The sequence below is a fragment of the Moschus berezovskii genome, chromosome 5 (assembly GCF_049115385.1).
Source record: "Moschus berezovskii isolate FMDL1 chromosome 5, NW_MosBer_1.0, whole genome shotgun sequence".
Classification (NCBI taxonomy): domain Eukaryota; kingdom Metazoa; phylum Chordata; class Mammalia; order Artiodactyla; family Moschidae; genus Moschus; species Moschus berezovskii.
Window position 1 is genome coordinate 126336807 of NC_142464.1, and position 15270 is coordinate 126352076.

Below are 15270 nucleotides of genomic sequence, written 5' to 3' on the forward strand. Positions count from 1 at the left end.
CACTTCAAAACAAGACCCCGGCATCACGCAACTACCAGTAGCACCCTGTGCAGGACGCCTCATCCAAACAACAAATAAGACAAAAATACACACCCAATCATCAGCAGACAGGATGACCACCTCACTCAGCCCTGCCCATCAGAGGAAAAACAAAAAAAAACTCAGCACAAATCTCACCCTGTGCGAAGCTTACACAAACCGCTGGACCAACCTTATGAGGGCAGAAAGAAAGAAAGAATTCAGCCTTAAAGCCTGGGAAAAGGAGACCTCAAACACAGTAAGTTTAAAAATAATAACAATGAAAAGGCAGAGAAATACTGAACACATGAAGGAACAAACACAGAAGCCCAAATGAATGAAGGGGAGAAAGGCAAACCACCTGAAAAAGAGCTCACAAGGACGATAGTAAAGATGATCAGGTCAGCTCAGCTCAGTCGCTCAGTCGTGTCCGACTCTCTGCGACCGCGTGAATCACAGCACGCCAGGCCTCCCTGTCCATCACCAACTCCCGGAGTACACTCAGACTCAAGTCCACAGAGTCGGTGATGCCATCCAGCCATCTCATTCTCCGTCGTCCCCTTCTCCTCCCGCCCCCAACCTTTCCCAGCATCAGACTCTTTTCCAGTGAGTCAACTCGTCGCATGAGGTGGCCAAAGTATTGCAGTCTCAGCCTTAGCATCAGTCCTTCCAATGAACACCCAGGATTGATCTCCCTTAGAGTGGACTATTTGGCCACAAACCGTGAAAACAGAATGAAGAAAATAGGAGAACCTAGAAGGATTAAAGAGTAAATGTACAGAGACAAACCTGCAGTTACTTAAACACACTCGAGAAGGAGTCCATGGAGAAGGCGATGGCACCCATCTAGTGTTCATGGCTGGAGAATCCCAGGGCCGGGGGAGTCCGGTGGGCTGCCGTCTATGGGGTCGCACAGAGTCGGACACGACTGGAGCGATGCAGCAGCAGCAGAAGGAATCCACAGCAGAATATCTGAAGCAAAGAGTGGACCAGCGAGCTGGGAGATAAAGTGCTGGAGACGACTGCTGAAGAGCAGAATGGAGTAAAAATAAAGAAAAGAACGGAGGACAGTCTCAGAGCCCACATTTGAAGTATAGGGATCCCAGAGGAAGAAGAGAGAAAGAAAGGGCATGAGGAAATTTTTGAAGATTATAGTAGAAAATGTTCCCAACATGGAAAAGGAAATAGTCAAGTCCAAGAGGTCCAAAGAGTCCCACACAGGATAAACCCAAGGAGAAACACACCACAGTTCAACAGTATTAGCTTTTCAGACGGATGTGCCTGACACCAGGGGGAATGACAGTTGTGTGGCCCCGTACTCCACCTGCTGGCTCTCCGTCCCCACCCTGTGTTCACCCCCTGGCTCATACTAACCAAACTAACAAAAATTAAACACAAAGAAAGAATATTAAAAGCAGTAAGGGAAAAGCAACAAGTAACATACAAGGGAAACCCCACACAATTAACAGCTGATCTTTCAGCAGAAACTCTGCAGGCCAGAAGGGAGTGGCAGGATATGTTTAAAGTACTGAAAGGGGAAAATCTACAACCGAGATTACTCAACCTGGAAAGGATTTCGTTCAAAATTCATGGAGAAATCAAAAGCTTTTCAGACAAGCAAAAGTTAAGAGAATTCAGCACCACCAAACCCGTTTTACAACAAATGTTAAAGGGACTTATATAGTCAGGAAACACAAGAGAAGGAAAACCAAACCCAAACAAATTAAGAAAACTGAAATAGGAACACATATATTAATAATTACTTTAAATGTAAATGGATTAAATGCTCCAACCAAAATACACAGCCTGGCTGAAGGGATACAAAAACAAGACCCCAATATATGCTGTTCACAGGAAACCCGCTTCAGATCCAAAGATGCATACAGGCCAGAAGTGAGAGGGTGGGAAAATATACTCCATGAAAATGGAAAGCAAAGGAGAGCTGGAGAAACAATCTTTGTATCAGGCAAAACAGACCTTAAAATGAAGATTACAAGAGATAAGGAAGGACACTACATAATGATCAAGGGATCAATTCAAGAGGAAGACATGACAATTGTAAATATCTATGCGCCAGATCATGGCATCTGTCCCATCACTTCATGGCAAGTAGATGGGGAAACTGTGAAAACAGTGGCAGACTTTATTTTGGGAGGCTCCAAAATCACTGCAGTTGGTGACTGCAGCCATGAAATTAAAAGACACTTGTTCCTTGGGAGAAAATTTATGACCAACCTAGACAGCGTATTAAAAAGCAGAGACATTATTTTGCCAACAAAGGTTCATCTAGTCAAGGCTATGATTTTTTTCCAGTGGTCATGTATGGATGTGAGAGTTGGACTCTAAAGAAAGCTGAGCGCCAAAGAGTTGATGCTTTTGAACTGTGGTGCTGGAGAAGACTCTTGACAGTCCCTTGGACTGCAAGGAGATCCAACCAGTCTATTATAAAGGAAATCAGTCCTGAATATTCACAGGAAGGACTGATGTTGAAGCTGAAACTCCAACACTTTGGCCACCTGATGTGAAGAGCTGACTCATTGGAAAAGACCCTGATGCTGGGAAAGATTGAAGGCGGGAGGAGACGGGGACGACAGAGGATGAGATGGTTGGATGGCATCACCGACTCGATGGCCATGAGTTTGAGTAAACTCTGGGCGTTGGTGATGGACAGGGAGGCCTGGTGCACTGCAGTCCCTGGGGTCGCAGAGAGTCAGACATGACTGAGCAACAGAGCTGAGCGGATGCGCCCTACATAGGAGCACCTCAGCACAGACGACAAACACTAACGGACACAGGAGGAGAAACTGCCTGTGACACAGAACTGCGCTCACACCAGTGGACAGGCCAGCAAGACACAATTACTAAGGAAACACAAGTCCTAAATGATACGTTAGATGAGACGGCTCTCACTGAAATCTTCAGGACACTCCATCCAAACGCAGAAGAACACACCTTCTTCTCAAGTGCACTTGGAGCATTCTCCAGGACAGACCACATCTTGGGCCACAAACCAAACCTCAGTAAAGTTAAGAAAGTTGAAACCATATCAAGCATCCTTTCTGACCACAATGCTATGAGACTAGACATCAATTACAAGAAAAAAAAAACTGTAAAAAAAACCATATGGAGATTACATAATACATTTCTAAATAACGACCAGGTTACTGAAGAAATCAAAAGGGCAGTCAAAAAATTCCTAGAAACAAATGACAAGGAAAACAGAACAAGTCAAAACCTATGGGATGCAGCAAAAGCAGTCCTAAGAGGGAAGTTTATAGCAATACAATCCTACCTTTAGAAACAAGAAAAACATCGAATAGACAACCTAACTTTACACCTAAAACAACTGGAAAAAGAAGAACAAAAGCCCCCAAAAATTAGCAGAAGGAAAGAAATAATTAAGATCAGAGCAGAAATAAATGAAAAAGAAATGAAAGAAACAACAGTCAAGATTAATAAAACTAAAAGCTGGTTCTTCAAGAAGATAAACAAAATTGACAAGTCTTTAGCCAGACTCATCAAGAAAAAGTGAGAAGAATCAAATCAACAAAATTAGAAATTAAAAAGAGAGGTTACAACAGTCAATGCAGAAATACAAAGGATTATAAGAGACTATTATTAACAACTATATGGCAATAAAATGGATAACCTAGAAGAAATGGAGAGATTCTTAGGAAAGTTCAGTCTTCCATGACTGAACCAGGAAGAAATAGAAATTATGAACAACCCAATTACAACCACTGAAATAAAAACTGTGATCAAAAATCTCCCAAAAAACAGAAGCCCAGGAAGTGACGGCTTCACAGGAGAACTCTATCAAACATTTAGAGAAGATCTAATGCCTATTCTAAAACTCTTTCAAAAAACTGCAGAGGAAGAAACACTTCCAAACTCATCCTACGAGGCCACCATCACCCTGGTACCAAAACCAGAGAAAGACAACAACAAAAACAGAAAACTACAGGCCAACATCACTGATGAACAGAGACGCAAAAATCCTCGACATAATTCTGGCAAACAGAATTCAGCAACACATCAGAAAGCTCACACACCATGATCAAGTTGGGTTTATTCCAGGGATGCAAGGATTCTTCAAAATATGCAAATCAATCAATGTGATACATCATATTAACAAATTGAAGGATTAAAACCATATGATAATCTCAATAGATGCAGAAGAAGCCTTTGATAAAATTCAGCACCCATTTTTGATTAAAACTCTTCAAAAAATGGGCATAGAGGGAACCTACCTCAACATAGTAAAGGCCATATATGATAAGCCCACAACAAACACTATTCTCAATCGTGAAAAACTGAAAGCATTCCCCCTTAGATCAGAAGCAAGACAAGAGTGTCCATTCCCACCACTCCTACTCAACATAGTTTTGGAGGTCCTAGCTACAGCATTCAGAGAAGAAAAATAAAAGGAATCCAGATCGGAAAGGAAAAAGTAAACCTCTCACTGTTTGGAGATGACACGACATTATGCATAGAACACCCTAAAGACACCATCAGAAAATTACTAGAGTGAATCAGGGAATTTAGCAAAGTCACAGGATACAAAACCAATACACAGAAATCACTTGGCATTCCTATATGCTAATAAGGAAAAATCAGAAAGAGAAATTAAAGAATCAATCCCATTCACCATTGCAATGAAAAGAATAAGGTATCTAGGAAAAAACCTACCCAAGGAGACAAGAACTGTGCACAGAAAATTCCGACAGTGATGAAAGAGGTGAAAGGCAGCGAGAGCGGAGGCAGAGACGCCCTGCGTTCAGGGCCGGGGGCCAGCACTGTGAGGGCGGCTGCGCGGCCCAGGGCAAGCTGCAGACTCAGCGCGGCCCCATCCAACTACCAACGGCATTTTTCACAGACCTAGAGCAAAAAATTTCACAATTCATGTGGAAACACAAAAGACCCTGAATGCCAAAGCAGTCTTGAGAAAGAATGGAGCTGGAGGAAGCAACCATCCTGACTTCAGGTTATACTACAAAGCTACAGTCATCAAGACAGTATGCTACTGGCACAAAAACAGAAATATAGACCTATGGAACAAGATATAAAGCCCAGAAATAAACCCATGCACCTATGGGTACCTTATTTTTGACAGAGGAGGCAAGAATATACAATGGGGCAAAGACAGCCTCTCCAATAAGTGGTACTCGGAAAACTGGACAGCCACATGTGAAAGAATGAAATTAGAACCCTTCCAACACCTACACAAAGATAAACTCAAAATGGATTAACGACCTAAATGTAAGACCAGAAACTATAAAACTCTTAGAGGAAGACATATGCAGAACACACAATGACATACATCAAAGCAAGATCCTCTATGACCCACCTCCTAGAGTAGTGGAAATAAAAACAAAAGTAAACAAGTGGGACCTGATTAAACTTAAAAGCTTTTGCACAGCAAAGGAAACTATAAGCAAGGTGAAAAGACAACCCTCAGAATGATGAAAATAATAGCAAATGAAAAACTAACAAAGGATTAATCTCCAAAATATACAAGTAGCTCATACAACTCAATACCAGAAAAACAGACAACCCAATCAAAAAGTGGGAGAAAGAACTAAACAGACCTTCCTCCAAAGAAGACATGTGGATGGCTAACAAACACATGAAAAGAGTGCAACGTTGCTCATTATTAGAGAAATGCAAATCAAAACTACCACGAGATATCACTTCACACTGGTCAGAACAGCCATCATCAAAAAGTCTACAAACAATAAATTCTGGAGAGGGTGTGGAGAAAAGGAACACTCTTTCACTGTTGGTGGCAATGAAAATTGATACAGCCACCGTGGAAAACAGTATGGAGATTCCTTCAAAAGCTAGGAATAAACCCACTACATGATCCAGCAATCCCACTCCTAGGCATACACCCTGAGAAAACCAACATTGAAAAGGAACATGTACCCCAGTGTTCATTGCAGCATTATTTACAACAGCTAGAATGTCGAAGCAACCTAGATGTCCACTGACAAACGAATGTCTAAAGAAGATTTGGTACATATGCACAATGGAATATCACTCAGCCATAAAAGGAGCACATTTGAGTCGGTTCTAATGAGGTGGATAAACCCAGAGCCCATTATATGGAATGAAGTAAGTCAGAAAGGAAAAGATAAATATTGTATACTAACACAAGGCTATGGTTTTTCAAGTGGTCATGTACTGGATGTGAGAGTTGGACTGTGGAGAAAGCTGAGAGCCGGAGTTGATGCTTTTGAACTGTGATGCTGGAGAAGACTCTTGAGAGTCCCTTGGACTGCAAGGAGATCCAACCAGTCCATCCTAAGGGAGATCAATCCTGGGTGTTCATTGGAAGGACTGATGCTAAAGCTGAAACTTCAATACTTTGGCCACCTCATGCGACGAGTTGACTCACTGGAAAAGACTCTGATGCTGGGAAGGATTGGGGGCAGGAGGAGAAGGGGACGACAGAGGATGAGATGGCTGGATGGCATCACCGACTCGATGGACATGAGTTTGACTGAACTCCGGGAGTTGGTGATGGACGGGGAGGCCTGGCGTGCTGTGATTCATGGGGTTGCAAAGAGTCAGACACGACTGAGCGACTGAACTGAACTGAACGCATATGTGCTAATCTAGAAAGATGGTACCGAAAAACTTATTTGCAGGGCAGCAATGGAGAAACAGCCATAGAGAAGAGACTTACGGATGTGGGGAGAGGGCAGGAGATGGGGAGACGTACGTAGAGAGTGGCACGGAGGCTCACACTGCCATATTTAAGTTAGATCGCCAACGGGAATTTGCTGTACGTCTCAGGGAACTCAAACAGGGGCTCTGCATCAACCTAGAGGGGCGGGAAGGGGAGGGAGAAGGGGGGTAGGTTCAAGAGGGAGGGGACATGTGTATGGCTGATTCATGATCTGGTTTGACAGGAAACAACAAATTCTATAAAGCAGTTATCCTTCAATTAAAAAACAAATCAATTTTTTGAGGTGGCGCTCAGCTTTCTTTACGGTCCAACTCTCACATCTGTACATGACCACTGGAAAAACCACAGCTTTGACCATATGAACCTTTGTTGGCAAAGTAATATCTCTGCTTTTTAATATGCTGTCTAGATCGGTCATAGCTTTTCTTCCCAGGAGCAAGCGTCTTTTAACGTCATGGCTGCAGTCACCATAGATGATTTTGGAGCCCAAGGAAAGAGAGTCAGCCACTGTTTCCCCATCTATTTGCCATGCAGTGATGGGACCAGATGCCATGATCTTAGTTCTCTGAGTGTTGAGCTTTAAGCCAACTTTTTCACTCTCCTCTTTTACTTTCATCAAGAGGCTCTTTAGTTCTTCTTTGCTTTCTGCCATAAGGGTTGTGTTATCTGCATATCTGAGGTTATTGATATGTCTCCCAGCAATCTTGACATCAGCTTGTGCTTCATTCAGCCCGGCATTTCACATGACGTACTCTGCATAGAAGTTAAATAAGCAGGGTGACAATATACAGCCTTGACATACTCCTTTCCCAATTTGGAACTAGTCCGTTGTTCCATGTCCAATTCTAACTGTTGCTTATTGATCTGCATACAGGTTTCTCAGGAGGCAGGTAGGGTGGTCTGGTATTCCCATCTCTCGAAGAATTTTCTACAGTTTGTTGTGATCCACACAGTCAAAGGTTTTGGTGTGGTCAATGAAGCAGGTTGTTTTTCTGGAACTCTCTTGCTTTTTCTATGATCCAATGGATGTTGGCAATTTGATCTCTGGTTCCTCTGCCTTTTCTAATCCAGCTTGAACATCTGGAAGTTCTCATTTCACATACTGTTGAAGCCTCGCTTGGAGAATTTTGAGCATGACTTTGCTAGCGTGTGAGATGAGTGCAATTGTGTGGTAGTTTGAACATTCTTTGGGACTGGAATGAAAGCTGACCTTTTCCAGTCCTGTGACCACTGCTGAGTTTTCCAAATTTGCTGGCATATTGAGTGCAGCACTTTCACAGCATCATCTTCTCAGATTTGAAATAGCTCCACTGGAATTCCATCACCTCCACTAGCTTTGTTCGTAGTGATGCTTCCTGAAGCCGACTTAACTTCGCACTGCAGGACGTCTGGTTCTGGGTGGTCACTGAGGTCTCTTTGTCCAGTTCTGTGTATTCCTGCTGCCTCTCCTCAGTATCCGCTGCTTCTGTTCAGTCCATTCTGCTCCCGTCCTTTATCGAGCCCAGTTTTGCATGAAGTGCTCGCTTGGTGTCTCTGATTCTCTTGAAGAGATCTCTAGTCTTTCCCACTCCATTGTTTTCCTCTTTCTGAGCATTGATTTTTTGTCTCTCCTTGTTATTCTTCGGAACTCTGCATTCAGATGGGTGTATCTTTCCTTTTCTCCTTTGCCTATGCTTCTCTTCTTTTCTCAGCTATTTATAAGGCCTCCTCAGACAACCATTTCGCTTTATTGCATTTCTTTTTCTTGGGGATGGTTTGGGTCACCACCTCCTGTACAGTGTAATGAACCTCCACCCATAATTCACGCACTCTGTCTACCAGATCTAATTCCTTGACTCTATTTCTCACTTCCACTGTATAATCATAAGGGATTTGATTTAGGTCATACCTGAACTGTCTAGTGGTTTTACCTACTTACTTCAGTTTAAACCTGAATTTTGCAATAAGGGGTTCATGATCTGAGCCTCAGTCAGCTCTTGAGGGGTGATGAAAATGGTCTACAACTGTATAGTGTGATGGTTGCATAGCACCAAATGTACCTGAAGCCACTGAATTATCCACTTCAAAATGATTGAATTTTCTATTATGTGGATTTCCTCTTGATGGAAAAATAATGTTTCTTAGATTTTATAAACATTTATTGTATTTATTGTGATGATTCAGTGAAACATTTTCATTCATTGTTAATGTGTTCAATGTTAATGTGTTTTCTAATGATATATCACTCTTACTTCCCTGAAATAAACTTAATTTGGTGCAATTATTTTTGATACATATTGACAGATTTGATTTGTTAATGTTTTATTTGATAATTTCATATTTCTAAATATGACTTGTCTGTACTTTTAAAAATTTCATTGTAACACCTGGGTTTGATGTTTCAAGATTATTTGGGTAGCTTTCCTACTTCTTAATTACCTGAAATACTTTTATAAGATTTGGATTCAGTTCAGTCGCTCAGTCGTGTCTGACTCTTTGCGACCCCATGAATCACAGCACGCCAGGCCTCTTTGTCCATCACCAAGTCCCGGAGTTCACTCAAACTCATGTCCATCAAGTCGGTGATGCCATCCAGCCATCTCATCCCCTGTCTTCCCCTTCTCCTCCTGTCCCCAATCCCTCCCAGCATCAGACTCTTTTCCAGTGAGTCAACTCTTCACATGAGGTGGCCAAAGTATTGGAGTTTCAGCTTTAGCATCAGTCCTTCCAATGAACACCCAGGATTGATCTCCTTTAGAATGGACTGGTTTGACCTCCAAGGGACTCTCAAGAGTCTTCTCCAACCCCACAGTTCAAAAGCATCACTTCTTCGGCGATCAGCTTTCTTCAGTTTAACTCTCTTTTTTAAATTTATTTTTAATTTTTTATTGGAGGCTAATTATTTTACAATATTATATTGGTTGGTTTTGCCATACATTGACATGAATCCGCCCCGGGTGTACATGAGTTCCCCCTCCCGAACCCCCCTCCCACCTCCCTCCTCCCCTTATCCTCCCTCTGGGTCATCCCCGCATACCAGTCCCGAGCATCCTGTAACATGCATCGACCCTGAACTGGCGATTCGTTTCACATATGATAATATACATGTTTCAATGCCATTCTCCCAAACCATCCCACCCTCACCCTCTCCCACAGCGTCCCTAAGACTGTTCTACACATCTGTGTCTCTTTTGCTGTCTCGTATACAGGGTTATCATTTGCATCTTTCTAAATTCCATATATATGTGTTAGTATACTGTATTGGTGTTTTTCTTTCTGGCTTACTTCACTCTGTATAATTGGCTCCAGTTTCATCCACCTCATTAGAACTGATTCAAATGCATTCTTTTTGATGGCTGAGTAATACTCCATTGTGTATATGTACCAAAGCTTTCTTATCCATTCGTCTGCAGATGGACATCTAGGTTGCTTCCATGTCCTGGCTATTATAAACAGTGCTGCAATGAACATTGGAGTACATGTGTCTCTTTCAGTTCTGGTTTCCTCGGTGTGTATGCCCAGGAGTGCGATTGCTGGATCACAGTCTAACTCTCACATCCATACATGACCACTGGAAAAACCATAGCCTTGACTAGCTTGTTAAATATTTGATAGAACTTTTCTTTAAGCCATCTACACTTTTTAGATCTTTAAACTGGTAACTCATTTTCTTTGCCATTATTGGGTTATTTGGGTATTCTATTGTTTCTTGAGTGAGTTTTTTACTTTGTTTGTTTTAGTGGTTTTTTGGCCTCGTGGCTTGCAAGATCTTAGCTCCTCAACCAGGGATGGGACCCACACCCCCTGTGTTGGAAGTATGAAGTCTTGAACCACTGGACCACCAGGGAATTCCCTGAGTGAGTTTTGGTAATTTTAATTTTTAAGAGAATATTTTGTATTTGATTTAAGCTTTGAATCTGTTGGCAAAGTCGGTTGTAGTATCTTCTTTTGATTTTAAAATCTCTGTTTTGTCTGTGGTTATATCTCACTGTTCATTCCTAATACTGTTTAGTACGGCCTTCTTTCCTCATTTCTTCTTCAATCTTGCCACACTATGACTTTTGTAGTTCATATTAGTTGTCAATTGTTGTGTAAGAAGGTTACATCCAAACTCAGTGACAGAAAATCAGGAACTGGGGTTAGGAAATAGCTGGATTTGGTTTTCTTCATACACTTTGGCAAGTGATTTTTTCTTTAAAGTGGCCAATTTTCTCGGTTGAATGTTAATGTGATTATTGCTTGCTATTGCTCTTGTTCAGTCCCTAAGTCATGTCTAACTTTCTGCGATCCAGCGGACTGCAGCACGCCAGGCCTCCCTGTCCTTCACCATCTCCCGGAGCTTGCTTAAACTCATGTCCATCGAGTCGGTGATGCCATCCAACCACCTCATCCTCTGTCGTCCCCTTCTCCTATCCTCAGTCTTTCCCAGCATCAGAGTCTTTTCCAGTGAGTCAGCTCTTTGCACCAGGTGGCCAAAGTATTGGAGCTTCAGCTTCAGCATCAGTCCTTCCAATTAATATTCAGCGTTAATTTCCTTTAGCATTGACTGGTTGGATCTCCTTGCTGTCCAAGGGACTCTCAAGAGTCTTCTCCAGCACCACAGTTCAGAAGCATCAATTCTTCAGCGATCAGCCCTCTTGATGGTCCAACTGCAACAGTCCAACTCGCTCAGTGGGACACGACTGAGCGTGCAGCTCCAGCAAGGCCTGAGCCCCTTGCCTCAGCCGCCCAGGCCCATGGGCCTCCTGCTTTGTGTTCCTCCTGAGGGTGTCCCCCGTGAGGGCCCTTGTCTCAGGAGGACTGGCGTGGGTGTCAGGAATGACAGCCTGAGGTTCTGAGACCAGCTTGCCGGGTCTGTCCGTCCGCGTGCACTCTGCTTGTGTCCAGCTTCCTCATGGATCGGCTCCACGTTTCGCCTCTGCAAGTTCTGCAGCCGCAGGTCTGGAACTCCTTGTCACGGGTAACGCCAGAGCTGTGTCTCCTTTGTTTGACTTCTAAGGTCACCCTCTGGTCTTATCTTCAGCACATTCGCCGTTCCCCTCTGTGTTGGCTTTCTAGCATTGCCATATCAAAGCACCGCAGACCGGCTGGCTTACAGAGCAGATGTTTGGTGGCTCAGTTCTTGAGGCCAAGGTGGCAGCAGGGTGGAGCCGACTGAGCTGTGAGGAGGGGAGTCTGTCCTGGCTTCTCCCCTCACCCTGAGGCATGCTGGAAGCCTTGAGCTTCACTGATCTCTGCCCACATCCTGACCGTGTCTTCTCCTGGGACGTCTGTCTGGTAGCTCCATCCTCTCATGAGGACACCGGTCACGGTTAGGGCCCACCTTGCTGACCGCACCTCTCTCCAGATAAGGAAACACTTGGTGGTATACGGGGTTGGGACCACAGCATGCAACCAGCAGGGCTGGGGCACAGTTCCATCCATGTGTCCCTGTCACCCGAACTCAGCGGATAACTCACGAGTTCCAGGCTTTTCCTGAACTCACCCACGGGACGCAAATCAAGAGGACCTGCACGGTGGGACCCCTCCCCCTCACCACCCGAGGTGGCATCCCCACACTCAAGGAGAGCCTCCTCAGGGCCGGGAGCTGGGCAGGGGGCTTGCTGTGGGTGGGCCCGCCACACGCCTCTCACGCCAGGGTGTTAGAAGCAGCTTTGGGGCAACACGCCGTTGTTTCATGGAGTCCTAGCCAGCCTGCCAGACCACCGATTTTTACCCCCTTTGATGGAGGAGATGGTACCTGGTCTGGCAGGGGAGAGCACCACCCTGTGGCCACAGACCCCGTCCACCCCCTTGGAGCCCCCCACAGCCGGCAGTCATCCTGACAGGAGGTGTCACAAGCCTCCTCCTCTCATGGCCGAAACCCCGAGGCTTGTACAGAAGTTCTGGGGCGCTCTTCAGGCTGGATCACAAGTGCTGCGGCATCTGTCCGTTTCTGCTTCAAGTGCACCAGCGGCTGGCTTTGTTGACCTGGCCGGCGTCTGGTTGGCAGCCTGGTGCTCCCTTCCAGCTGCTCATCGAAGTTTCCAGGCTCTGCATCAGTGGACCCCGAGGTGATGCTGAGGTGGTACGGACCAAGGCACCTGAAGCCTGGGGTGCAGTGACGGGCCCTGGGGGAGGCGCTGGGCTCAGGGGGTTGCTCAGGCAGTGGGAGTGAGGATGCGACGTCCTTCCCGGCCGGTTCCAGCGTGGAGCGACCCAGAAGGGAGTGTGGCTCCCACACATGGCCGGTGCAAGTTTTTAAGCTGAATTCAGGGCCGTGTACGTGCCATGTCCACGACGACCGCGAGGTCCGCCTGGGCCTCATGATCACAGCTCTGGGCACACGCAGTGGGGAGCCTGGGGCTTTGGGGCCGGAGCCCCGGTATGAGGAGAGGCGCCTGGGACAGAGGGATGGGGTCAGGAACGCACCCCTGGGCATGGGCGGAACGAAGGGACATGCACCCTGTCTCAGCTGGACCTGGTCCCTGGCGCTGGAGCTGCAGCATGGAACCATGGTGAAAGTGCCCCTACTGCGGGAGTCCAAAGTCCACTCAGACTGTGGGAGCCTCCGCTCTTTGCCGCCCTCTCCCCGTTGAACGTCTAGGGGCTGCGGTTTCTCCCCCGCTGACCTGGTGGCCCTCCAGCTCCCGGTGGAGGCAGACAGCCGTCCAACCCTGGGGTCCCAGCCCTAAGTACTCCAGGCCCAGCCGCCTGCAGCCGTGGCTGGCCTCTCCCGCTGTTCTGGCCTTCTCCTGGATGGCCGGGAGGGGGCCCTGCCCTGTGCACTGCCCCTCCCATCCAGAGCAGGAGCCGGAGCCAGACCCGGGCCCCTGCCCTTGCAAGCCGCGGTCTCCTGCCTCTCCCAGCCATGCCATGCCTCCTTTCTGCGCTGCCTTCCCAAGATCCCTGCGGGCTGCCCCTTCCCTGCCTCAGACGCCACACCTGCCCACTCCTCCCACCTGCCACAATCCTCGGCACAGCCGTTTCTGGTGCCTGCCCGCACCCTGCACCCTGCTGAGCCCACTGCCGGCCCATCAGCCTCCAGGTCTGCCGCAAGCAGGCCCTCAGGCACACTGACCTCGGTGGTGGTGAAAGTGGGGAGCGGCCTGCGTGCCCTGATGCCGACGACAGCAGCCAGAGCCACCCCTGTTCAGCCAGAAGCTGCATCTGAGGCTGCCTTTCAGGGCCTGTGGGGGACACAGCTTTCCTGGGAGGCACCCACGATGTACTTGCAGGGACCACTGAGCCCAGGGAGAGCGGATGGCCCACAGCAGTGATGGACATGGGGTGCATCGCTGGTGTCCACACTGCCCACTGTTTTAGAAATTATGCAGGATCTGAACAATGTTCAGAGTGACTCAAGAGACAAAACCTTTTCTTGTTCACAGAGAGAAAAGTAAAACATTAACTTCTGGCATTGGAAAAATTCTAGCATTCCTTAAGAAGCCTGGACTCCAGGGGCAAACCCTCTGGTGACCTGGTGGCGGGTGGTCTGGTCTCTTCCCAAAAGAACCAACATATCCCGGTCTTGCTGGGCCCATCTCTGTAGAGGGCACAGTTAGGGAGGCAGAGTTGAAGCCCCAGGACATATTCTGGGTACACACGCGGGTCCAGCTGAAGGGCTGGGGCTCCTCCCGGGCCCTCCTTCCAGGGGGTGAGTCCTCCTGGGAGGGGGCTTCACCAGGAGGCAGTAGAGCTGGCCGGGTGGGGTGCATGTTCTGTCCTAGGTCCAGGCCTGCCCTGTGCTGTGGGGAGACAGGAGTGAGCTTCTCTGGGCCTCCTCGCTCGCTAGCCCGGCCTTGGTCTGCAGGCGATTTCGGGTCCTTAGGGCCATGCTTAAAGGTGGGGACAGGTGAGCGGGGGTGGCGCATCAGAGGCGGAAGCCTGCGGCCTGGGTGCCCTGGACTGGTCCTGAGGATGCAGGGAATACGTGTGGGACAGGCACGTGTGGAGGGCTGGTCAGTTCCTCCCACAGACCCCGTGTCCTCAGGGCACTCACAGGGCAGCGGGAAGGAGGCCCAGACAAGGCTGAGTCCGACAGCACACGTGGGGCGTGGAGAGACCCACCACGGGAAGCAGGGGGGCAGGAAGGCAGCAGAAACAGCAGATGCAGCAGGAGGCCACCAGGATGGAGCATGGGGCAGGCAGGGAGACGTGCCCGGCCAGGGGGCGGAAGGAAGGCGGCTGGCCCAGGGCTCTCTGAGCCGCCCAGTGCCAAGAGAAGCCAGCAGGGTTCTGAGCAGGGCACAGTGGAATCTGATTTCTGTTCTCACGCTCGCTGTGCAGCTTGCTGGGCTGGAGAGGGGCAGGGGACCCTGGGCTGGGGACCAGCAAAGTAAGGAGAACCTTGGTCTCGGACAGCAGGGGCTGGAGCCGCCACCTTAGGGGCCCCATCCCTGGTTAACAGAGAACAGAGGGGTGTGGGGGCCAGACACGTGCTCAGGTTTGGGGTGCCGGGCTTTCCCTCATGAGTGGCTTTGCGTCTGTGTTCAGAAAAGTTCTCTCAGAGACTTGCTGAATGCTCATTTAACCCTGTTTTCTCATTTCTCCTAAATGTTCTAATCAATCCAGTTCGGGAGGTAATCTTACAGGTGAGTACC